A 27398-nucleotide genomic window follows, 5' to 3' on the forward strand; every position below is an offset into this window, starting at 1 on the left:
GGAAGTAATAAAAGAATGCGGCTGTTTGCAGAAGCTGGCCTGCTGACCGTCATCTGACACGGACCCTCGGCCCCTCCGGGTGATGATGGGCGTGTGGTTATCGACTGCCTTTTCAGGGACAATGATTAAAACATTTCCTGAACCAGAGTCTAAATGGCACTTGTGAGTGAGCCAGAAACAAACCTCTGAGAACTGGGCATGGTAGCTCACGCCTGCAATCCCAACACTGAGGCAGGAGGATTGCCACAAGTTCCAGGCCAATGGGGCTACATTGTGAGCTTGAGGCCAACCTCAACTAAAGAGTGAAATGATGTCTCAAAACAGTGAAAAGAAAAGAAAAGAAACCTTAGGACTGTCAGTGTTCTTTCTGTGTGTTTGTTTTGTTTTGAAACAGAGTTTCTTTGTGAACCCCTGGCTGTCCTGGAACTTGCTCTGTAGACCAGGCTGGCCTTGAACTCAGAGCTCCACCAGTTTCTGCCTCCTGAGTGCTGGGATTACAGGTGTGTGTGCACCACCACTGCCCCTAAATCAACATTCTAACCAAACCAAGCTTAAACTTTTCCTACAAACGAGGAAGAAGATAATCCTGTTCTGGTGGACCACAAGGCAGGTGGCATCTCAGGGTCCTTGAAAACTCGTTGGCTGAGTCCTGGGGGACTGACCTGCCCGTACCCCTGCTCAAAGCCTCCACTATGAAGCAGCACATGCCCCACCCGGTCTGGCCACCAGCGACGGAACACTCCTCAGTCACTGGACCCAGTAAAGACAACGCACTCACTGGTCACAAACATCTTCCTAAAGGAAGAGCCCGGATGGACATCAACCTCCTTCCTCAGAAATGTGAATCTGGAGTCAGGAAAGTGCTGTGGGATATTTGTACACCATGTGAAGATGTATTGCTGTGATGGTATAATAAAAAGCTGAATGGCCAATAGCTAGGCAGGTGGTATAGACGGGACTTCTGGGGACAGAGAGGACTCTGGGAAGAGAATGATGGAGACACCAGGAGACACAAAGCAAGCAGGATGCACAGGAGGAGAGGTAACAGCCACGAGCCGTGTGGCAGAGTGTAGATTAATATAAATGGGTTAATTTAAGTTGTAAGAACTAGTTAGGAACAAACCTAAGCTACAAGCTGAGCTTTGAAAATTAGTAAAAAGTCTCTGTGTCGTTATTTTGGAGCTGGCAGGACAGAGAAAGACTTGTTACAGGGAAGGGCATTCCAGCTGAGTCCATTCTTGAGACGAAGGCCTGGGGTCTGGGGACACACAGCGGGATATGTGTAGAAAAGAAGAGAGTGCTGTGGGACTCTGGGTTTCAGGGAGCTACAAGTGGCTTGATCGAGCCCCCCAAAACCACTGTTTCATTTCTGTTGCTGTGACAAAGACCCTGGTGGTGAGCGGCACAGGAAGAAAGGGTTTAGTTGGTTTAAACTCCAGGCTTTGCAGGAACTCAGGGCATCACAGCCACGGTGGAGAGCAGAGAGAGAACAGCCACAGAGACCTACTTGGTTTGCACTGGGGTAGCTTTCTCCTCTTTCACAATGCTTAGGACCCTCTCTGCCTAGGGCTGGATCCTCCCACATCAGTTAACAATCAATGCACTCCCCCACATACATGCCCACAGGCCAACTGACCTGATAATCCACCTTGACTCTCTTCCCAGATGACTCTAGATTGTGTCGAGGTGACAGTTAAACTAACCAGCACACCCATCCTACCCCGGACCTCTCAGTTGCATGAACCAACTAGTTCTTCTGATGAACTTTGCTGAGGTTTTGGGATTTCAATGTTCTCTCAATCCCAAAGAAATATCTGTAGCTCCATGGAATGAACGTAGCCCTTTTTAGTCTGAATATTAGTTTTGATTTTTGATTTTTTTTTTAAGTTTTATTTTTATTTTAGTGTGTGTGTGTGTGTGTGTGTGTGTGTGTGTGTGTGTGTGTGCATATGCTTGCTTGTGTATGTACACCATGTGCGTGCAGGTGCTCACAGAGGCCAGAAAAGGGCATCAGATTGCCTTTTAACTGAAGTTACAGATGCTTGTAAGCTGCCAAGTGAGTGCTGAAAACCAAACTCGGGACCTCTGCAAGAGCAGCCAATGCTCTTAACTGCTGAGTCATCTCTCTAGACCCTGTGTTTTGTTTGTTTGGTTTTTCTATTTGGAGAAAAGGTCTCATATAACCTAGGCCAGCCTTGAGCTCCTAATCATCCCGCCTGTGCTTCCCAAGTGCTGGGATTGACAGGTGTGCCCCACTGTGGCCAATATGGAAGCAAATTTTGTTTGGGTGAATTTCTGACTCATGGGATACAAACAAACCTCACTGAAGCCAGAAGATGTTCTTGTGTGACCCAAGTGACCTGGCCCCCTCCCCCCTACTGACGGCACTTGAAGGAGACACAGAGGTTAGGAACACACTGTCCTCTGTCAACCCTCCCCAGCCTCAGAACTGTTGTTATCATTGTCTCTGAAAATCCAGGACAGAGGGTGAAGCTGGGTGCTCCTGAGATCACAGGACAATTGGGGGAGGGGGGCAGTGTCCAGGCAGAGGTGTGTCTGCTCTTCCCAGGGGCTCATGCCGCACAGCTGTGGTCCATGGCACGGCGGGTGTGGTGACGACAGGGAGGGAATGCAGTGAGCTTGCACCAAGTTGCACTAGAGTGAGGCTCAGCGGTAGACACTGGTGCTGGACCCCCGCATGGCCCCTTTCCCCACACACGACCCTGATCTCCTGCCTGTCAGGCCTCCACGGAGCCACATCTGTCCCTGCCTTACTCTTCACCTGCTTCTCCCATCAGCAGCCCCGGCAGACCTGACGGCTCCTGAAGCTGACTGTGGAGACAGACGGAAAAGGACCAGCCACAAACTTGACCTTTCTCCTTCTAGACCCCAGGGAAGCGTGGGTGGGTCCCAGACAACCCAGGAGCAGCTGTTTTAGTCATCAGATGCCCCAAAGACAGAACTCTCAGGAAAGAAAGAGAAACCAAATAGATTGCAAGTAAACTTCCTGGACCTGGGGCCACGGCCCAGTGCGGAAAACACACAGCACAGTAGGACCTCAGCTTCCCTCTCCAGCCGCACAAAAAGAAGAAAAGTAAACTTCCACGTGCAATCAATAATAATCACCACTGGCCACACCAGTAAAACCAGGGTGTGAGTGCCCGGTGCCAGGCTGTACTAGAATTCCATGTGGCTCATAGCATGGCTCAGAGGGGTGTGCCAAGGCTCCGGGAGGTGCGAGGTCACAGGCCGGTCACCCCTGGGCTTCACAGGTAGGGCTATCATCCCATCCTTGGGGTATGCTGCCTCCAGCAACGAGACCCCTCACCTTACGTTTCTCCAGCTTCTGTTGGGGGATCTCTGCTCACCGGGGCTCTTCTCCTAGATGTACCTCTGCTCACAGTATCCTCATGGGTCAGCAGCACCAGCTCCCAGGTGGAATTTTCACCCTGCCCCCACAGCTCCCTGGCTGTGTGATTTGGGTCTAGTTAATCCCTCTCTCTGAGCCTCAAGGTTGTCACCCATGTCATGAAGAGACTTTCGGCTTCAGTGAGATGTGAGGGCGACAGATGCAGGCCAGGTGTTTCTGTGTGGTTTGGTCTCTGCACTGTTGACTCCCTCAGTGCACCCCATCTTTCCAGGGGATGCCCCATCTGCCCTTACACCCCATCTTTCCTGGGGATGCCCCATCTACCCTTACACCCCATCTTTCCTGGGGATGCCCCATCTGCCCTTATACCCCATCTTTCCTGGGGATGCCCCATCTGCCCTTACACCCCATCTTTCCTTGGGATGCCCCATCTGCCCTTACACCCATCTTTCCTGGGGATGCTCCATCTGCCCTTACACCCCATCTTTCCAGGGGATGCCCCATCTGCCCTTACACCCATCTTTCCTGGGGATGCTCCATCTGCCCTTACACCCCATCTTTCCAGGGGATGCCCCATCTGCCCTTACACCCCATCTTTCCAGAGGATGCCCCATCTGCCCTTACACCCCATCTTTCCAGAGGATGCCCCATCTGCCCTTACACCCCATCTTTTCTGTGGATGCCCCATCTGCCCTTGCATCCCATCTTTCCAGGGGATGTCCCATCTGTCCTTACACCACATCTTTCCTGGGGATGCCCCATCTGCCCTTGCACCCCATCTTTCCTGGGGATGCTCCATCTGCCCATGCACCCCATCTTTCCTGGGGATGCCCCATCTGCCCTTGGACCTCACCCTCCGCACCTCATACAGGGCTGCTGTCAGCCCAGCTGTCACTGATTCTCTGTGGCTGTCCTCTTCCTCTCCCAAGGCGACGGACGCCCACTCAGTAAACACAGTGACAAAGGGGCGGGGACAGGCACCAAGACTTCCCCCAGGCCTGTGGGTCAGCAGCTGTCCACAGGGTTCCCCCTCCCTCTTCGCAGGGTCCTGGTGAGAACACTGGCTAGGTCAACACTCTAAGCTCCTGAGAGAGAGCAAGCTCAGCAGCAGCAGCCCACTGTGACCGCCTTCACTTCAGCGCACGTCACGCAGGGCTGCCGAGTGGGCACCCCTTCTGGACTGTTCTCCAGGCTCCTGCCTTCCCCCTTTGGTTGGGAGATACTTGAGCATGAGAATAGGGGTCCCAGAGCACCAGCAATTTGCTTTTCCTTCAAGAAAATTGACTTCTCTTCGATGGAACAGCTGCCATGCTGCTCTGTTTAAGAGTGGGGGTCTCCCGGGGCTGACTGCCAGTGTTCCTGATCTCACAGTGGAAGAGGACATCAGTGTGCCCCGAGTCCTCCATGTTCAGCAGGAGTTGAACGCTTGTTCTGAGGTTCATTGGCCTGTTCTAAAGCACTAGCTGCTGTGGAGCCCTGACTTCCTGTTACCTCAACTCTCAAAACAGGGACAGGCTGAGGATTGGGATTGTGCAAGTCCCTGAACTCTCGTCCGCAGTCTCCTTCCCTCACAGGCTCAAAGGATCAGAGAGATTCTGAATCAAGTTGCTGTACCAGCAGGCGAGACTGTCACTTTGGGTCTGTGGTGCTGAGGTGGCTTCTGAGTCTGGGTTTGTATGGGGTTCTGTGTTCCATTTGTAATGCCTGCCATAAATTAAAGGGGCAGTTGTTTTTGTTTTTTGTTTTTGAGAGAGTCTTGCTCTATAACATAGACTGGCCCAGAGCTCACTGTGTAGGTCAGCCTGGTCTCCAACTCAGGGCAATCCTCCTGCCTCAGAGTGAGCTAGTATGCCTAGCTTAAACTTTCTTCTAATAGGTAGGTAAGAATTCTTAGGGTAAAAGACCCCACTTTGTTCGTTCTCTCTCTCTCTCTCTCTCTCTCTCTCTCTCTTTCTCTCTCTCTCTCTCTCTCTCTCTCTCTCTCTCTCTCTCTCTCTCTCTCTCTCAAGCCAGTATGATTCAGGGTTTCAGAACTTGTAATAGCAATTCAGGCTCCAGGACCACGACGGAGGGAGGATCTGGCTAATGGACGTGACATCACAGCTTTGTGGATTTCCCCTTTAATCCGACAAGCCCAGAGGCCTAGGATACAGATTTAAAAAGGACATTGGTTTCTTGGAATGCAGAAGAGAACATTCTTGATGTTTGCTGTTGACTATTCTTCATTTAATAGCTCATCATGTAGCCCAGATCCTCCTGCCTCTGCTTCCCTCTCTAACGCTGGGGTCACAGGCCTGTGACGTCACACCTGAACACTCACAGTCTGAGTGGCCAAAGACTCCTTTGATCTGATCCCTCCTGCTCTTCATGGAGGCTCTCCAGTTTCACTGTCTTGAACCTGGGAGCCAACGAGGCTTTACACACTCACCGGAGTACAAACACACACTTGTTCACACATGTACACAGGAACACATGCAGATAGGTGAATGCTCATCAGAGCACAAGTGCACGTGTGAACACTCACATGAGTGTTCATACGTATACATGCACCCATAGGCACGTAAACACACACTCGTCCGTCAGCCATTCACTGCTCATTTGGCCTCCTGAGGGCCCCTGGCTCAGGTTCACCTCTCATGACCCCTGGAATATGGCAGATGGCCACCTTCACACATAATTAACAGGATTGTGGCAGACTACGCACATGACAGCTTCTATGACAGGTAAGTTTGGACACTACTCTCCTCCCTCTGGCTTTTCTGGGGACCCGAGCACTGTCCCCAGAGTGAGGGCGGTGTGCAGACAGGACGAACCTCAGCCACCGTAGGGCTGCATTTTGCTACCAGACAGTGAACGGAGCAGTCACCGGCAGGCGTGACCCCCAACACCTCCCCAGCAGCCAGGGGGTGGGACCTGGAAGCCCTGTGGATTGAAAGGAAGCCTGGGTTCCACTTTCTCTGGCTACACTGGTCCCTCATGGTCAGGCTGGGGAGCAATATGCTCCTACTTAGGTAGGGGACGCCTCGCTAGGATGAGAAGTAGCGTGTCCGCAGCAGAACTGGCAGTGGCCGGCTAGGCAGTGGCTCAGATGCGGTAGGAACGATGGGAGTGTTAGCCAAGGCAGAGAAGCCTCACAGCTGCATTCTGGGCCAGAGTGTCCCTCTCCCAGCTGCCACCTGCATGAAGTGCCAATTCCCCACTTGAGACCCACAGCCTCCTAAGGGAGGGCTACAAGGAGCAGAGGGGAGTTTGGGACAGAGCACTACCTAAGCCCAAAGGATGGAACGGACCACCGTGGATACAGGCTCCCTGTTCCTTGTCCATTGGTGGTAGCTGAGAGATGTCAGGTGATCGGAAGAAAGTAAGAAGAGAGGGGAAGCCAGGGCGTTAACAGACACTTTTCTCTGCACATCCCTGGGGTAGTTGAGTAAACTCAAGGCCCAGTGCAGGTCCTGCGAAGCGCTGTGTGCAGCTATTCAGTGTGTCTGTCCACAGACAGAGGAACAGCCAGTCTCAGCTTCCACAGAGAACAGGCACTGAAGACAAACCACACTGCCAAGCCTGGGCTCTGCCCGGCCGTGGGAGGCTTCTGCACAGCCGCCAGACAGCCTCTATCCTGGTGTGCATGGGGGTACGCCTAACAGCAAAGGGGTGTCCGAAGAGGCGGCGGCATTCAGGCAGGGTGCAGTGGCACACACCTGTAACCCATTGACTAGAGGCTGAGGCAGGAGGATTGCAAGTTAGAGACCAGCATGAGCTACAAAGTAAGGCCGCAGATGTGCTTAGAGATAGGATACACGCCTAGGGCCAGGCCCCGAGTCTACTCGCACTGAGAGAAAGAGAAAAAACGTGAGATGTTAATCTCCCTGCTGACCTATAGCTCAGGATACAGCAGGGGCATGCATGCTCAGCATGCTCAAAGCCCTAGGTTCCATTCCCAGACCCGCAAAACAAAAATTAAACCCGGCATGGCATAAGCACCTCCCCCTCCCCCTCCCTCTCCCCTCTCCCCCTCCCTCTCCCCCTCCCCCTCCCCTCATCCTTCCCCTCCTTCTCCTAGGCTTACTCAATAGAACAAAGCGAGCCGCCATGCTGAAGATACCCTGAAGGCCACACACTAAGGGCACCTGCAGCCAGCAGCCTACAGAAAGCTGAATCCCATGTGACAGTTAACATTGTCACTTGACTAAATCTAAAGCCACCTATGAGACAAGCCTCTGGCGTGCCTGTGAGTGGTCATCTTAATTAGGTTAGAAGGTGGGCAGATCCAGCCTAAATGTGGGATGTCATTGCAGGGCCCCGACTGAAAAGGGAGACGAGGAGCTGAGGACCGCATGCTTCTCTCCCTGCTTCCTGGTTGTGGGTGACACTGTGACCAGCTGCCTCACACTCCTGCCACCAGGACTTCCCCATCATGATGGACTGGACCAGGAACTGTGAGCCAGAACGGACCCTTCCCTCCATAAGGTGCTTTTATCGTAGCGACAGAAAATGGAACCCCAATATTCCCTCAAGAGAGGTGGGGAGCAGCCTCTACTGACCCCTGGATACAGTTCCATGACAGCCCCTGAAGTGGTACACCCAGGGCAGCCATGCTGGGTGCCTCAGAAAGCATAAGGTAATACACGTGTGTCCAAATCCACCAAGTTGTGGTGTCATCTACTACTCAGCAGGAGACACTCTTACCCTTGTTAGATCTTGACCCCTGGACTAGTTACCTACCTGATCTCTGACTGTGTCACCTCCTCTAAAACTGGGCAGGGACTGTAGCTCGGTATGTGTGCTCAGCATGCTCAAAGCCCGGGGTTCCATTCCCAGCCTCCCAAAACAAAAGTTAAACCGGGCACGACAGAAGCGCCTTCCCACATTATAGGCTCACTCCTAGGACCAAGCATTTTCTTGATCCCATGTTATTTTTGTAAACATTAAATAACATTTAATGGCATGGTGGCACACCATCACTCTGTCATCCCTGCACTCAAGAGACTGAGGCAGGAGGATTATGAGTTTGAGGCCAGCCTAGGCTACAACCTGAGACCTTTTCTCAAAAGAAAAAAATCAGGGCTGGCTGAGGAGATGGCTCCATCTATAAAGAATTGGCATGAGTGGGTTTGATTCCTAGCATCCACATGAAAGCGAGGTGTGACACACTTCTAATCAGAGGTAGAAAGATTCCTGGGGTCACTGGCCAGCCTGCCTCGCCTATTCAGTAAGCTCCAGGCCCATGAGAGAAAGGAAGGTGTCTCTTCCAGGAAGTCCTCCATCCTCACTCCACTGGGCAAGCTCTTAGGGCCTCAGAGAAGCAGTAGCTGGCTCTGCCTGTGGTCAGGAGAAACCTCAGAGGCCTGTAAACTGTCATGGAAAGGGTGTGTCTGTCCAAGTGCTCTTGGCCATGCCTTCCTGGGCTCTGCCTTCTCCCTGGATGACTGGCCTGGGGCCACTGTTTCCCACAAGCCTGTATTAGGCTTGGTGGAGACAAACCAACAGCATTATATAGTTAAAAGCTCACCCTCATGGGGGTATAGCTTCATTACTGTTCTACTGCTGTGAGGAGACACCATGACCAAGGTAACTTATAAAAGAAATCCTTTAGGTGGGAGGTGGGGGCTTGCTTACAGTTTCAGAGGATGAGTCCATGACCATCATGGCTGGGAGTTTGGAGGCAGCAGGCAGGCATGGTGCTGGGGCAGTAGCTGAGAGCTCACATCTGACCCACAAGGTGCAGATAGAGAGAGAGAGATAGGGCCTGGTGTGGGCTTTTGAAGCCTCCACCCGAATGACACACCTCCTCCAGCAAGGCCACACCTAATACCTCCTCAAAGGTCCACCAGCTGGGAACCAAAGATTTAAATACATGAGCCTTTGGGGGCCACTCTCGTTCAAAACACCTCAGGTGTCAGCAGTAAACTGGTCTGGGTTCCATGGTGCAGCTGAGGCTTCTTAAGTGTGCAGGGGTTCTAGGAACAAAGTCTCTAGGACCCCCACATCTGGGCCGAAACCACCAAGCTCTCTACTTGTGCATCAGAGGCCTCAACTTCACCCTTCTCCTGACCATGAGCTACGGGACAGACCTCAGCCGTGCACATCTGTCTCCCCACCTTCCTGTGTCCGAATGTCTAGGGGCACGCCTCTTCTAGACAGAGGTGGACACAGGCCTGAGTTCCAGGTGTGGCTGGCACCCCTCAGGCAGCTTGCCTGCAGCAGTCTTGGAGGGCACTGGGGGCTTCCTCACAGGTCCACTGCCCTCAGCTGGTCTCCTGTGAGGCCTGTGGGCTGCTGGGCTGAGTACTGAGGGGCTCCCAGATGCCCTCTGAGGCATCTCATGGGCACTTCCTCAGACTGTCACCCCGGCCTTTGCCACCGAGATAACAGCTTTGAACCTTTAATGAGATGTCACTGGGGGCCCTCAGCTCGTGGAATCCCATCAGCCCATACTTCCTGAAGGCCCAATTGGCTGGATTCCTACCCAGGCATGTGGCTGGCTCCTGACCCACTTGCCAGCTGCCCCCAGCAAAGTCCTTGGGAAACCCTCATCTCCTTAGGGGCCTCCAGTCTGCCCACTGCTCTCCCTGCTGACACAGCAGCTATTTCCTAGCCCCAGAGCCCCAGAATTAGAACCCTGCCCACCTCCACCCCCAGCCTAGATCCACCATCTCAGAACAGCAGACCTCAGCCCAGGCAGCTACATCCAAGACAAGGATCCATGCATGCAGGAATGTAAATTCCTACCTCATCTGGTGGCTCAATCCTTTGTATCTGTTAGGCCCTGTCTGGCCTCAGCACTCTCCTCCACTTCAAAGCAGTGGCCACATCCTTTCAGTGTCTTATCCAGGCCTGGCCCAGGAGGTTCCTCCTGCTGACCTGGCAGCAGAAACTGTTTCAGAGCATTTAAGATCCTTGTCATCAAAGCAAACAAGTCACCTTTTCCCCTTTTTGACAGGATCCTTCTATACAGCCCTGGCTGTCCTTGTACAACTCACTACATAGACCAGGCTGGCCTCAAACTCACAGAGATACACTGCCTCTGCCTCCCAAGTGCTGGGATGAAAGGCGTGCACCACCACCCAGCCACAAGTCACAGTTTTAATGAGTCACTTTGCAGTGTGTAGCCTCAACACTGAGACTCCTCCAATGTTGCTAGATTCACGAGTGCTGTGCCCACTTCAACACTTCAACACATGGCTGATGTCTTTCTTTCCTTTTTTTGTTTTTTTAAGGTTATTTTATCCTGCCAAGAGACAGTGTCTTCTAGGCAAGACAGACAGACAGCTGTTACACTCATGAAATCTCACCAATGTGGTTGCCTGTACAAGATCTGCACAATAACCACACCAGTCACTATGCCGGTGAAAATGGGAATATTTCTTGAGGCCCCATCCCTATATGAACTGATGGCTTCCAAGAGTCAGTTTTCTCTAAGGATGAGCACCCTGACAGGCAATCCAATCCCAAGGGGATCAGCCCTAAACACAGGTACTTACAGACAACACTAAATGGACTCAGGCGAGAGAGATTGAGAGAGAGAGAGAGAGAGAGAGAGAGAGAGAGAGAGAGAGAGAGAGAGAGAGAGAAAGTAAAATGGTAATAATTATAGAAGAGGTTATGAATTCAAAAGGAGGTGGGAGGCTCACTGGAGGATTGGAGGGGGAGAGGAAGCAGTGAAATGATGTAAAATACAGTACTCATGTGTGAAAGTCTAAAAATAGAAAAATGTTGTTTGTGTGTGTGTGTGTGTGTGTGCGTGTGTGTTTGTGCAGCACACACATACTCCGGTGCCCTTGGAGAGGGCATCAGATTCCCTGGAGCTGGAGTTACAGGCAGTTAAGAGCTGCCCAATATGGATTCTGGAAATGTAATTCCGACCCTCTGCAGCATCTCGTAACCGCAGATAGGGATAGTCTCCTTATTCCTGCACCACCACCACCTCCACCCCCACCCCCGACTTTAGCAGCCTAGGGCAGGAAGAGGCAGTGGGAGGTGTACCTGGAAGATGGTGCAAGCCAGGAAAGAGTGTGTCTCATCTGTGGGAGTTCCGGCTCTTGGGGTGGCGTGGGAGGGTCTCAAAACCCAGCCAGCTTCAGAGGCAGAAAGAAGTCTCCCAGAGTTGGCATTTGCTGGCCCTGTGACCTCAGGAAACTTCTCTGTTCCTCAGAGACTATCACAGGCCAGTAAACAGCACGGGATGGTCACTGGAACAGAAGGGACCTGGATCACACTGGACATGCAGTGTGGGTGAGGTCACAGTGGAAAGGGGACCCCACCAACAGTGGGGTCTGTCAGGGGGTGGGAGGAGATGTAAAAAGCACTGTAGACCTGTGACCAGATTTGGAAATAGGTCTTTACAGGTACGTGGTGAAGGGGGAGGCGGTCCTGCATGGGGGCCAGCCTGAATCCAGTGGCCGATGTCCTCACACAAGGGCAGGACACACAGGAAGGCCATGCAACTTCCAAGGGATGCGGTTCAGCAGCAGAATGTGCATCTACCTAGAATGTTCAAGGTTCTGAGTTCGGTCCCTAGCAGTGCCATAAACAGACAGACAGACAGTAGTTTTTAGCAACAGTCTGTGGGACCCTTTCAGCATCACAAGAAATAGACAGAGGTGGCTGCTGGCCCAGGAGTCCTCTAAATGCTGTGCACCCACCTACACCAAGCAACAACACAAGACAGCCACTGTAGGGGTACATACCTTTGATCCCAGCACTCTGGAGGCAGGAGGATCAGAAGTTCAAGGTCATCCTCAGCTACACGGTGATTTTGAAGCTAGCCTGGGCTACATGAGACTAGGTCTCAAAACTAGGGTAAGATTTACCAAACTTGGTAGTGCACGCCTTTGATCCCAGCACTCTGGAGGTAGAGGCAAGCAGATCTCTGTGATTTTCAGAATAGCCTGTCTATATAACAAATCAGGGGTCTCAGGCCAGCCAGGACTGCACAAGGAGACCATGTCTCAAAAATAAAACAAACCCAGGGGGAGTGAGTCACAAGGCCCCTCCCTGATGATTGGCAGTTCACAGCTGCTGAGAACGGAGAAGACATTTTCTTCACTGGTGTAGCCGCCGGTAAGGAGACCGTGCTCATATATAATGAGCACATTGGGCCAAACAAAACAAAAACCCAAAAAACAAAAAAATGAAAGTAGAAATGGGGAGCTAGTTAGGAAGGGGTCAGCAAGAGCAGAAGGGGACAGAGAGGTGTAAGGGATGACTATGATCAAAACACATTATACACAGTGAAAATGAAAATGTCATAATAAAACCCATTATTATTATGTGATTCATATGCTGATAGACATGTATACAAAGAGGAAGCCATGGCTACTACCCATGCCCAGTTTGCAGGGGGGATGATGGGACTCAGAGCTGAAACTAAATTTGTATTCAGACTATCTGGTCTTCCAAGAGCCGGCTCTGTGAGCCAAGCTAGGAGCCACTTTCTCAAGCAGACTTCATGGTGACAGGTTCTCTGTTGACATCCTGAGGATGAGGAAGCACAATAAGACTGTGTCACAGCTCATCCTACACTACAGGTCTTGAGGCTGGGCAAAGCTGGGTCTGTCCGACTCCAAGGCCTCTGCCAGGTCCCTTTGGGCAGCTCGGTGGTTGTGCTGGAAGTGACCATGGGACCCAGGTAGGGACAGTGGCAGAATGCACCCGTCTGCTCATTCACTCCAGGACTTCCGATAGCAAAGGCAGGGCTGGCATGGACGGCCCAGCTCATACACTCGATCTTTTGAGTCCCTGAGCCCTAACATCTGGCTCCCCAAGCCCTGAGTTTTCTATCATCTTTCCGGCGAGCAGCAGCAAGAACAGAAGGAGACAGAGGCAAGACCAGCCTCGCTGCTGGAAGATCCCCATCAGGGTCCAGAGTGTTTTTCCACCAGGAAGCAGCCCGGTTCATCTGAGTTTTTTCACCCTTCGTCCCAAGACGCAAAAATGTCAGAAATGCACAAGGGCTCTGCCATGGAAGGACACAAGCTCACCCCATGTCCACTTCCTGCAAGGGGTGGAGGGTCAGGAGCTGCCTCTGGGGAGTGGGTCTGGCTTTGGCTTGGCTTCTTCCCCTGGGATGGAGGTGGGGCGAAGCCCAATCTTAAGTTTTGGCTCCCCCACCTTTGAAATGGAATGGCCATGCCCTGTCTGTCATCTCACAGGCCACACGTATGTCTCCCAGGCTTCCTCCTTTATTCTCTTAAGGCTCAACAACAAGCCAGGAGCAGTGGTGAGGCAGAGGGTGAAGCAGGAGGATTGCCAAGAGCTCCAGGCTAGCTGAGCTCTGCAGTGACCGCGCCAGTGAGATGCTCGCTTGGCAGGACAACCCCGGGAACCTGAGTTTGACCTCCAGAGCCCACACAAAGGTCAAAGAGAATCAGCTCCAAAAAGTTGTCTCTCACCCCACATGTCCACTGTGGCACGAACACACATGTATATGCACATAAGAAGAATAAGTAATTAAGATACGATAACAAGCCTGGCGGTGGTGGCGCACGCCTTGAATCCCAGCACTCGGGAGGCAGAGGCAGGCGAATCTCTGGGTTCAGGGCCAGCCTGGTCTAAGTGAGCTCCAAGATGGCCAGGGATACATAGAGAAATCCTGTCTCAAACAAAACAAATAATAATAACAACAACAACAAAAATTAACAATGAGGATGAACAACACAGAAAAGAATCCATCTAGCTCCAAGGTCCAGGCTTCTATCAGGTACGCTCAGCTCTGCCAGTCGGTCCCTTTGTATTCACTGGGTGCCAATTGTTTGCGTGCCTAGCGAGATATCAGCAACTGTTAACACTCCTGATCGGTACACCAGCAAGCCACCACGGCATCTGTCAGGACCCGAAGCCCTGTGCTTTCTGCCTCATTTAATCTCACACTCACCCCGGAGCTCTGTGCTGTCAGCAGCCTGGTATCCAAGTGCGCTTAGGAGTGGATCCGGCCAAGACCACAGAGTCACCCATCTCTTCCCACTCTGCTTCCTGCAGCCTGCAGGTCCCCATGGCCCAGACGTCCCCGTGGCCCAGACGTCCCTGTGGCCCAGACGTCCCCAAAAGCAGGACATTTCCCAGCACTAGTTTGGATTTCTCGTGCTCCACGTGTCTCACGTCTTTGAGGCTCATAGACCTTCCTGTGAGTCGATTAACAGTTTCCAGGTTTTTTGGATGAGGACATACAGGCTGGGGCTTTAGGGGTGCAGGCACCAGAATTTCGGAGCAGAAATCAGCAGCTTTGACCTCACATCTCAGGGTCTTACCCTCCAGATATGAGGGTCTAAGTTGGTGACAGGTAAGGCAGAGGACACTGGGCCGTGGGGAAGGAGGCCCTGGAAGGACCAACGGAGCCTCATGGTACTGTTTTTCTCTGTCCAGACACACAAAGGCACCTACCAGGAAGCTGGGGGCTCAATGGCCCTGCCTGCCTCACCCTTCTGAAACGCTCAATGGTACTTCACTCACAAAGGGACTCGGGAGGAATCTTTCCTGCCAGTCTCCTGCCCCACCCCACAGGCCCGTCTGCATGCCAGGCAGGGCTGGCCATGCACTCTTGGCTCCTTGTCCTGCAGGTCCAGGGCTAAGGTTACTGCAGGATTCACACACCTAAGCAGGGCACACAAAGCCATGGGCATTCGACTCCGGCACTGTTTGCAACCAGGAAAGACCTGAGCCTGTGCCCCCGACCACCACAACACACACACACCACCACACACACCACCACACAAACCACCACACACATCACCACACACATCACCACACACACCACCACACACATCACCACACACACCACCACCACCACATATACACATACCACCACCACCATCACCACCACACACACCACCACCACCACATATACACATACCACCACCACCATCACCACCACACACACCACCACCACCACCGCACACACACACCACCACACACCACACACACACACACCACCACACACCACACACACACACACACACACACACACCACCACCACACACACCACTACCACACATACCACACATACCCCCACTACCACCACACACACCACCACCACACATACACATACCACCACACACACACACACACACACACACACACACCCCACCACTACACACACCACCACCACACACACCACCACGACACATACACATACCACCACACACACACACACCACCACCACCACACACACCACCACCACCACACACACCACACACACACACTACCACCACACACCACACACACACACACACACACACACACCACCACCACACACACCACCACCACCACCGCACACACCACCACCACACACACCACCACCACCACCGCACACATCACCACCACACACACCACCACACACACCACCACCACACACACACACACACACACCACCACACACACCACACACACACACCACCACCACCACACACACCACACACACACACCACCACCATACACACACACACACCACCACACACACCACACACACACCACACACACACACACACACACACACACCACCACCACCACCACAGAAGACAGGGTTAAGCTGCACAGCACAGCCAACCTGTCAACCCCCAAAGCTAGTGTTGATGAAGGATTCTGCCTCTGCCCCTTCCATGGGTACTCAGTTTCTTCCTCACCCTGAGGGACTCCAATCAGCCCTTCAATACTCAGTAACTGAGGCACCAAGCAGCCAAGTCCCTCGTGCGAGGCTGCTGGCTAACAGCTTGGGTGCTAAAGTCTGGTGCCCACTTGGAACCATCTCACAGCTGCTCTGTGTTGCCAAGTGTTCCTGTCCTCCGCCAAGAATGCTCTGGAACCTGAATAGAAATCCTCAACATCGTTGTTCTGTGTTCAGCCAGCCTAGGGAACAGGTGAAGTTAGGACAAGCAGCCAGGGCCTCTGCCTAGGGTGGCAGGGATCACACAGCACAGCAAGACCATGGGTTTCTTCCTAGCTTCTAGAAAAGCCAAACAATCTGTGAGACCCCCTCATCACCAGTGGTCGGCTCTGGGGGACCCCCTCATCATCAGCAGTCTGCTTCATGGCTGATCTGCAGGAGGAAAATACATTTTGTGTGCGTGCATGCGTGCGTGTGTGTGTGTGTGTGTGTGTGTGTGTGTGTGTGTGTGTGTTGTGGGGGGCGGTGCTGACAGAGTCTCTTAAAGTCAAGGACCTTGACCTTCGTTTGCTTCTTTGTTTTTCGAGACAGGGTTTCTCTGTGTAGCCCTGGCTGTCCTGGAACTCACTATGTAAACCAGGCTGGCCTTGAACTCACAGAGATCCTCCTGCCTCTGCCTCCTGAGTGCTGGGATTAAAGGCGAGCGCCCCACTGCCCAGCTAACAACAATAATTTTTAAAGAAAACAGAGATGGGAAGTAATCAGCTCAGAGACACACAGCACTGTGGCAGGGGATTCAGGATTTGAGTCCCAGGTGAATGACCGAGGACTTAACAATGTTAAGCTGTTGGGCACCATCATGAACTTAGGGCGGGGAGAACCAGAGGAGCTGGACACACAGCCATTCTGTCACTTACAAGCCGTATGACTGTCAACTCCTGTGTCTCAGTCTCCATCTCTGCACAAACTCGTAAAGGCATCTCTGTTTTCAGAACCCAAGGAAGGTGTGATCCAGGGAGTGTGGGTATGTGACCCAAGGAAGGAGTGATCCAGGGAGTGTGGGTATGTGACCCAAGGAAGGAGTGATCCAGGGAGTGTAGGGTACGTGACCCAAGGAAGGAGCGATCCAGGGAGTGTGGGGTACGTGACCCAAGGAAGGAGTGATCCAGGGAGTGTAGGGTATGTGACCCAAGGAAGGAGCGATCCAGGGAGTGTGGGGTACGTGACCCAAGGAAGGAGCGATCCAGGGAGTGTGGGGTATGTGGCCCAGTGTCCATCACAGAGTAGAAACATGTCCTGTTCCCATGGTGTCCCTAGAGGCCGGTGCCATAGGGTCCTAAGTCCCCATCCTGACAGGTCCCCCTGCAGTCTAGCTGTCAGGCTCCTATCCCTCTGGGAGCAATCACAGCACCAAGACCCAGGACATGTGGTCAGCCATAGCAGACGGCCCTCAGGGGACAACACACTGGCGGTCGCAGCCACTGTGGAATCGGAGCCCATGCTCGGCTTGCCTTGGCTTTATCTGGAATAAGGAGGCATTGTTAGTTGGTTTTACAGGAGATGGAACCCAAACCCTTCTGCGTTCAAGGCAAGTACCTAAGACCAAGCCTAGTCTGAGAAGACGGCAATCGCTCAAGGACTGGAAGGTCCCAGAGACGGACAACATGAGAGGAGAATCCACGCAAAGGCCCTGGGGCAGAGCCGTCCCCAGCCTGACTGAGAGGCAGGTGTGGAGAAGGTATGTTGACCTGGAGTTAGAAAGGTTTGGATCCTTCAGGCCCTGTATTCTGAGTGACAGGGAGCTGGGCCAGGAAGAAGCGGGCGAGAAGAGAGGATGTGGCTTTGCTGGGACAGTGGAGGTGACCAGAAGCCATGGATTTCTGGATCGTTGTTGGAGGGCAGCGCCATCACAGTTCCATTTTTTTACTGAAAAGTAGAAGCTGCTGGGCTCTGCACAAGTATGTCAAAACAGTATGGAACCCGGTTAGAAAGTGTTTGTCAAACTAACCCCTGTAAACCCAACTTAGAAGGCAGACAGGTGGAGCTGTGTGCGTGCGCGCAGAGATCACAGGACAACTGGTGGGCGTCGGTTTTCTTCTTCTACCACATGAGGTTTGGTGGCAAATGCCTTTACCCACTGAACCATATGACCAGGCTGGAACGTTCAGGCGAAAGGAAGAGGTGGGAATAACATGGGTGGACTGAGCTCAGGGTGCGCTCATGCATGCAATGGAGCATGTGGTGCTGGGAATGGAATCCAGAGCCCACACAGGCTAGGCAAGAGCTCTGCCCCTGAGCTACATCCTGCCCAGCCTGCTGTTGCAAAGTGCCAAAAGGAAGGAGGGAGGGGGGCTGGGAGGTAGAAGGAAGGACTTGCAGGCAGAGATGGAGGTCTGGAACAGAGACACCTGACTTCAGGAGCCTTACCAGGCAGAGAGAGCACAGGAGTCCTGAGGATTTTGGTGAGAAACCACATGGACATCTGGAATGTCCCCTTGCCCAGACAGTCACATACCCCCTCTGTACTCTTTCTGCCACACCAAATAATAAAACATGACACACTCTTAGCTCTTTTTAAATCACTACGGGCCTGCCCCACCCCCCCACCACAGCCACACAGCTTAGCTAACACCCCCCCACCTGGGCCTCCTCCTTGGCCAGGCAGGAGGAGAGGCGGGACTTGGGCATGAGAAAGATTTTCCTTGCTCTGGCCGGCTCCAGGGCGGCTGGAAAGGGCCCACCTGGCTCCTAGGGTTTCTAAAAATAGAACGCTGTCTTAACTCATCTATAGGGCTGGCTTAGCTGTTCCTTTGAATTGTTCCAAGACATTGTTTCTATTAGCACCATCATTCTACGCTCGGGAAAATAGAGGCTGGCAAGATCAAGATGTGAAATGGCACGCAATTAACCAGAAGCTGCCACTGACGGGACCTGCGACGGATGCTCCTTGGATACAGAGAGCAGGACCAAAGATGCAGGGACCGCAGATGCAGAAGCCAAGATGCAAAGACCGAAGTGCAGTGAGCAAAGCGTGTGTCCCCACTCCGATGGCCCTGGAGGAGCCTGGATATCCTTCCTGGAGACAGGCCCCCGTTCTCACTCCAGGGCTGGAGCCAGAGAGCGCAGGTTTGGGTCTGACACTCCAGGACGGTGAAGACCTGTCCATGACAAGATCTCCGAGCCCCTGGGCAGTGGTATGGACATCAGGGAACCAGTGGTGCAGTGCCAAAGGCTTATCAACCAGCTCCCGGGGCTCTGTGTTCACACAAACCCATGCACACACACACACACACACACACACACAGAGAGAGAGAGAGAGAGAGAGAGAGAGAGAGAGAGAGAGAGAGAGAGAGAGAGAGAGCGCAGTATATGGCAATCAAGAATGTAGATCTTACACTTTACTAATAAAAATAAAATGTCCAGGGTCTGGAGAGATGGCTCAGTGTTTAAGAGCACTGGTGGATCTTCCAGAGGACCCGGGTTCATTCCCAGACCCCACATGGTGGCTTACAACTGTCTGTAACTCCAGTTCCAAAAACTCAAGCCTCCCAATACCGTCTCCTGGCCTCCTTGAGCACTGCACACATGTGGTACACAGACATACACACAGACATGCAGACACACAAAATAGAAATATTTATTTAATAGCCAGGCGTGACAATGCATGACTTTAGTCTCAGTGCTCAGGAAGTAGAGGTAGGCAGATCTCTGAGTTCGAGGCCAGCCTGATCTACAGAGTGAGTTCCAGGACAGCCAGGGCTACACAGAGAAACCTTGTCTCAAACAAAACAGCTTATTTAAAAAATAAAATACTACTACTACAAGATTTACATAACCAAGCATGGTGACATCCGCTCCTGTCCTAGCCCTCAGGAGGCTGAAGCAGGGGCATCACACACTATTTTTCTGAAGATTTCAAACGATCAAGTCATTTGCATGGAACCTTTTTGGCAGTTTTGATCCCGACTCTTGCATGTGACAGGGAGTGAGGGAGTGTGGCTTTGTGGGAAGACTGGTGCCATCCCTTTACCTCAGCAAGTGGGCCAGCAGCAAAACACAGTGTGGGAGTCCACTGGGTCACCAGATGTAGGCAGCATCTTTCCTGGGCAACAGGCAGGCAGCAAGAAGGCAGAGGCAGGAAGTGATGTTTCGATGAAACCCTTCCCACTGGCCACTTCTCAAACCCAGCACTAGACAAAGTAACAAAGCAAGCCCCAGGTTGGATCTTTGGGCAGTTTCCCACCAAAGCCAACTTCAAACTGCGGAGACGAAATCGCTGACCGTGGGATCGGGAAGAGCTGTGCAGTGACCTGCCACCCTTCCATGTTCCTGCCATTCAGATGTGATGGGACGCAGCTCAGAGGCTTGGAAATGACACAGTGAGTTGTGTGGGGCCAGGACATGGCTTGGAGACATACTACACCCTCGGCACAACTGAAGCCCTGGCTTTGTTCCCAGCACAAAGAAAATGGTTTCCAAAATGCCGGCTGCGGAGCCAGAGAGATGACTCAATGGCTAAGAGCACCAGCTGCTCTTCCAGAGGACCAGGGTTCAAATCCCAGCACCCACATGGAGCCTCACAACTGTCTGTAACTCCAGTTCCAGGGGATCCAGTGTCCTTTTCTGGTCTCTGAGGACACCAGGCTACTTGGTAAGACTATCTCAAAACAGCAAGAGCTGGCACACAGCTCAGCAGTCACTGCCCCGTGCAAGGCCCAGAGTCGATCCCCAACACCACAAGTGAAAAGGAGAAGAGATAAGCTCCGTGTACTTGTTACCTGGTTTAAACAGAGTTTATGGTGAGTTTATATAATTCTGGGTTTAGCAACTAGTTCTCACCCAATTCCTAAGAATCTTACAGTGGGCTTTCTCAGGAAGGCTCCCCAACCCCTGTGTGGGAACCACACAGCAAAAAAGTCCCCTGTCAGGTGAGTTTAGACCACTCGGTGGGTAGAGGCGTTTGCCTTCACAAGCCTGGAGCCTTAGCTCCGTCTCTGGGACCCACAAATAGCAGAAGCTCTGAGACCTGTAGGTGAAATGGCTAGGCAGGAGCCCCGCCAGCAAGGTCCACCATATCAACCCCCTGGGCTGCTCAGCCCTGAGGACTCCAGGCCTGCCTGCAGCTGACAGGCCAGAAGCCATGTCTCCAAGCCCACCAGCGTTCTGGTACCCCCCCTCCCACTGGACTGGAGTTCTCCCACATACCTGTGGAGCAGGATGATGGACTGGAGTACTCTCCAAGCCCCACCCCACCTACCATCCTGGCCTCACAGGTCTGGGAGGAGACCCAGCCTAGGGCCTTGTGCATCCTAGACAAACACCTTGTCCTGACCTACAGTATCCCTGCCCTAGGAAAGCTCCTGCTCGGGAGTCCCAGAATCCAGACTACAGAAATGAGCGATAGCATCAAACAAACCCACTGTCTTGCAGATGGGGAAACTGAGGCTAAGATAAGCAATTGGTGAAAGTCACAAAACCTAGGTTCCCTAGGACTGAGAGGGCTCCTAGGACCACAGCTCAAGCCTCCACTTACCCTCAAGGCAGGGGACTGAGTCCACCCCAGAAAGGGAAGGAGGTGTGGGTCCACCCCAGGGCTGCTGCCCAGTGGAACATTCCAAAGGAAGACAGGCCACATCTGGGTGTTGAGACCTTCACCTCTGGCTGGGCGCCTGGCCCTGGGGGCTTCCCACCTGCTGCCATTCTGCTGAGGACTTCCTGGCTCTGGAATGTAACTGAACCTCCTTCCTAGTGCCCAAGCTAACTTTGTCTACAACCCACTCCCTGCCCACTGCCAGCCGCAGCAGCAGCAGAGACGGATATGCAAATAGCCTGCCATGGTATTAATATGAGATTCCCCCCAGGGGAGGCGTGTGGAAAGTGCTGGTGTGTTTCACAATTCTGTTTTGTCCAGAGGAGCCGCGCGGGGGCCCAGAATGATTTAAAACAGATTTTTGAAAAGGCAAAATAAAATTGGAACAAAACCTAGTCAAGGCATGAGCCACACTCCCCACCCCCAGCTCTCTCCCACCCCTGACGGCAATCCTTTTTCTCTCAAGTCCCTGGGGACCGTCTAGGTGAGGCGGTGGCAATGGGCACTGTCCTCCCAGCAGAGAGCGCCCGGCCCAGCTAGACAGCTGAAGGAGGCTTGGAGAACTGAGGCTGCCTGCCTCCTCTGCCCCTCCTAAGGCAATAAACACTCTAGTCTACTCCAACCATGCCTGGAATAAAGACGCCGCTCCATTGCTTGTCAATGGCACTGATGGGTTGTGTGACCTAGACAGGTCGCTCCATCTCTCTGAGCCTTTGGATACAAGGAGTGGGGGTGGGGTGGGGGGTGGAGAGAGTCGTACCCTCTACCAGGAAGGGGGAACCCCGGGGATTCCCTAAATATTCCCTGTACCAACCCGCTTCAAAAGTGCCCAGCACTGTGCCTGAGACATAGTGTCATGCAAGAGCCCCTTAAAGATTTTCCAGATAACCACTCTGTTTAAAGATGGACAGGGACACTCGGAGGCCCAGAGAGGGAAAGGAATTTGCCCAAGGCTACACAGCACTGTTATCTCGGCTCCGATCCAGACTCCCTCTCCTAGTGCACCAGGTGAGTGCGAGGAAGCGGCTCCTCCTCTCTCCACCTGCACGCGCCAGCCTCCTGGGGACCGTGTTGTCACTCACCGTGGAGCGGTCTGGACCTCCCGGACGGAGCCCCACCGTCCTGCGCCGGATGGCTGTCGCTGTCCGCGGGCAGGCGGAGCTCCTCGCAGCCCGCTGGCCACCGCGAGTGCTGGTTCTGGGAATGCACTAGGTGGCCCCTGTATCCGGCTGTCCCCAGCTCTGGCCGCTGCGATAGAGCTTATCTGGCGGGTGTCAGGGTGCAGCGGCCGAGGGACCGGGGTTCCCGGAAGCCTCCAGCCCCGGCCCTGCGCCCCCGGATGCCGCGCTGGCCCGTCGTGTCACCGCGCTGTGCTGACACTCCCCTGCCGTAGCTGCAGGAGGCCACCTCCTACTCCCATCTCGGCTGATTCCAAGTCCGTGCAAGGCTCGTGGCCCCCCGAAGACTCAAATTAATTACGTGGCGGGGGGGGGGGGGGGTCCGATGCCTGCCTGGCCTGGGAGGGAGCGGAGGGGACGCCTGGAAGTTTCTGTTTACTGCTTTGCGCGGGGCTGCAGCTAATCACTCACAGGCAGGGTCGGGCTCCCTCCCTCCAGCTTCGGCCCTTTTAGCTCCTTCCGGGCCCTAGCCCCTTTCCTCCTAGCTAGGGACCAGTCGGAGCTGACCTGGTTCCCAGCAGGGGTTCCCCCCTGCACCACCTCTCTGTTGGGTGGGGATCCAGAGGGAGGGTCCCAGCTTCCTCAGATACATTTGGTTTTTTGTCTTGTCTTTTACGCTCACTCACTCACTCACTCACTCACTCCTTCATTCATTTGTGAGGAGAGAGCACATGCCAGGACACACTTGAGGGAGACTGCCCTCTTCTTCTACTATGTGGGGTCCAGGATCCAACTCCAGATTTTTGAATTTTTAATTTTTTAATTTTTTTTTTTTTTTGAGATGAGGTCTCTTGAGTAGCCCAGGCTGGCCTCAAATTCACTGTATAGCTGAGGATGACAGACTCAAGCCAACTACCTTGCCCAGCTTGGCAGGAACTTTGAACAGCAAGAATGAACATTTCCAAACAGTAGAATGTACTCACATACACACACACACACACACTGTAAACGGGTTGGTACAGAAAATGAAGAGTCACTCACCTAGCCATTACATAATAGCCAGTTGAATAAAATGAAAGCCAGTTGGACTGCGGGGCCTCAGGCAACCCTTAGCTGGATGCTGTGGCCTGTGCCTATAATCCCTGCATCCAGGAGGCCGAAGCAAGGAGGTGGTAAGTAGGAGGCTAGCCTGGACTACATAGCAAGACCCTGTCTCAAGCAATAACAGCAACATAAGAACAAAAACAACAAAACCAAAACCTGTACCTGCAGAACAACGACATCACAGGCCTCAAAGATACACTAGTGGGTGTGAAGACCCCAGGATGGGCTGAGGAAGTGGTTTGTGGGGAAAGAGCTCGTCTTGCGCACACTAAGGCTTGGGTTCAATCCCCAGAAGACACAGTATTGACCTCCTGTAATACTGCCCTGGGAGGGAAGACAACAGTCCTATCTGGGAGCCAGGCCAGCCTGCAGTTCTAGGCCAATGAGAGACTTAATTAACGGATGGTACCTGAGGAAGGACACTTGTCCTCTGTCTTCCACTCACATGTGCACACATGTAAACACCAGTGTGGACACACACACAACGGGAACAGAATGGTGGTTTTTAAGTTGCTTGATTTAACTGTTTAAGCCAATTAATTGATTTAGTCACTTTTTGCAGTCTGGGGACCTCCCACATGACAGGCAAGTACTGTCCCAGTGAGCCACACCTCAGTCTTCTTTGCACTTTTGGGGACAGGATCTCTCCTGGTTGCTCAGACGAGCCTTAAACCTCAAGTTCACTCTGTAATTCAGGCAGATCTTGAACTTGCTCTTCTGCCTCAGGCACCAGAGTAGCAAATGTCTGGAATAACAGGACTATAGTACCAAGTCCTGACTCTCATTTTATGTTTTGAACACAGGACTCTCAAGCCAGGAGAGGCAACTCACACATCTAATCCCAGCACTCAAGAAGCTAGGGCAGGAAGACCAAGAATTCAAGGCCAGCCTGGGCTACATGAGACCCTGTCACTAAAACAGAAAAGCCAGGTTTGGTGGTAGGCATCCCTAATTCTAGCACTTAGGAGGTGGGGGCCGGGGGAACAGAAGTTCAAGGACATCTTTAGCTACATAGCAAGTTTGAGGCCAGCCTGGGCTACAAGAGACCCTATCTCAAAAAGAAAATAAAGAAAAGTCCAAGGTCTTTAGATGTTGTCCAAGCTGGCTTTGAACTCCTGGACTCAAGTGAGCCTCCCAAGAAGCAGGACAACATTGTGTGGCCTGGTGCCCAGCCAATATAATCTTTACTGTGTAGCATGCCCCCTAACACACTAATGAAATGAAATATGATTAAAATAAATATATGGCCGGGCAGTGGTGGCACACGCCTTTAATCCCAGCACTTGGGAGGCAGAGGTAGGTGGATCTCTGTGAGTTCGAGGCCAGCCTGGTCTCCAAAGCGAGTTCCAGGAAAGGCGCAAAGCTACACAGAGAAACCCTGTCTCGAAAAAACAAAAATAAATAATAAATAAATAAATAAATAATATGAAACCAGAATAAACCAAGCTGAAGTGCTTCCTCTTGGTACACAGACATATACGCAGGCAAATAGTCATACACATAAAATAAAATTAATAAACCTTTGCAAAGAAGTCAAGGCAAGCTTTGGGCTTGAACTTCACCTTGGAATTCTGTGAACTGAGAGGGTGTTCTGGAACCTGAGCAAAAGTGAGCTGCCACAGACCAACAGTCCTCCAGGTTGGACAGCAGCTGGTCACCCCAAGTGGCTGAGTGTCCTTGGGTACCTCCCCAATCACAGGGTTCTGTGCTGGTCCAAAGCTCACTTTCGGCAATACCGTCTTCTCAAGTAAACCATGGGGAGCACTTGAAGGAACAACAGCAAGTTCTGAGGTCACAGGAAGTTCCTGGAGACAGCCTGGTGTGGCATGCCTTCCCTGTCTCCCTCTCCTTCCTGACCCGTGCTGAGCTTGTTCTGCGATACCACGGGACTCCTCCAGGGGGTGCTGTCCCGTTCTGCACTTAGCAAATACCCGCCGATGGAGGAGCCCTTCAGGGCAGTCACTGTAGAACACAAAGGACATGCTCCCAGCCCTGACTCTGTCCTCTGGTTCCCAGCATAACCAGATGACAGGGTGTTTCCTGTGGGGGAGTCCCACGGGGGGGGGGGGGGGGGGCTGCTGATACCGATATCATGTGACATGGTGTTATCCTGTAGATTGAGCACTCAGCAGCCCTGGGTCTCCTAGGCGCTTTCTCCTCTGGCAAACCTCTTTCAGTCCCAATAGGCCTGGAAGAGACTCCCTTCAGAACAGGCCTGCCTTTCATACCTCTGGCTAATTTCTCTTCCTAACAAAGAGAGAGTTAGTGTAGAAACAGCAGCCCCAGGCACAGGTCCCTGCACACATAGAATCTAGTAGAAATCAAGTGGGCCAGAGATTATATCTACCACGGAGATGCCCCCTTTGTACATGTGTTCACTTATTGTATGGGAGTGTGTGTGTGTGTGTGTGTGTGTGTGTGTGTGTGTGCGCACGTACGTGCGTGCGTGCGTGCGTGCATGCGTGCATGTGTGCGGGCATTCAGAAGTCAGGGTCAGTTCTTGTGGGTCCCAGAAATTGAACTCAGGTCATTGGGCTTGGTAGTGAGTACCTTTACCCACTGAGCCATCTTGCGGGCTCCCTATTTTTAATATTTTAAAGTTTAAAGATGGATCCACCTGACAAGGGAAAATGAACACAACCCTAAGGACAAGTGGAGTTTAGGTAGTGACAATGTGATAGTATTTGTCTCTTAGCTGTGATAAGCCTTGCACAGTGATGGAGTGGACCATGAGGCAACGATAAGGAATCTATGCAGAACCCTCCACACACAACAGCATTCTTAGAAATGAAAACAAAAAGCTCATGGGACATGGTAGTCACTGTACCTGGAAGATAGAGACAGGAAGAGTTCAAAACCATCCTCTGGAACACAGTGAATTCAAGGCCAGCTTGGGCTACATAGTGAGTTTAAGGCCAGCCTGGGCTAAATAAGGCCCAAACAAAACAAAATAAATGGTCATTTAAACTTTGGAACTCCCTCTACCCCTTATTTTTTGTCTGGATATGTAACCCAGGTTGACCTTGAATTCACTATGTAGCCCAGGCTGGCCTCAAACTTAGGGAGATTCTCCTACCTTAGGTTTCAAGTGCTGGGATTTTGGACATACATTATCATGCCTGCCCTAGAATGTTTTAAATATTTCCTTACTTATTTTTCAGTGCTGGATATAAAACCTAGGGTCTTGCACATGTTAGACAAGGGCTTTCATTAACCACTCCCCCAGCATTACAAAATACCTTTAATGGGCTCACAGTAGAGAGAAACATACATTTTTTATTTTTGTTTTTGAGACAGGGTTGTAGGCAGAGATTTTCGTCAGAACTGCTGGTTAGTTCTGTCCCACCAGCTGCTCCCAAATAACCACACAGAAACTTAATATTAATTATAAATGCTCAGCCAATAGCTTAGGCTTGTCTTCACCCAGGTTTTACAACTTTAACCCATTTCTATTAATCCGTGTGCTGCCCTGAGGCTTGTTTACCTCATCTATGAACTTCCCATGTTGCTTCTTCCCTGTCTGGCTCAAGACTCCCCAGACTGCACCCTTGTTAATCCCAGCATTCTCTCTGCCCTGAAAATCCTGCCTAGCTATCAGCCAGCCAGCTTTTTATTAAC

The sequence above is a fragment of the Peromyscus eremicus genome, chromosome 4 (assembly GCF_949786415.1).
Source record: "Peromyscus eremicus chromosome 4, PerEre_H2_v1, whole genome shotgun sequence".
In the NCBI taxonomy this organism is placed as follows: domain Eukaryota; kingdom Metazoa; phylum Chordata; class Mammalia; order Rodentia; family Cricetidae; genus Peromyscus; species Peromyscus eremicus.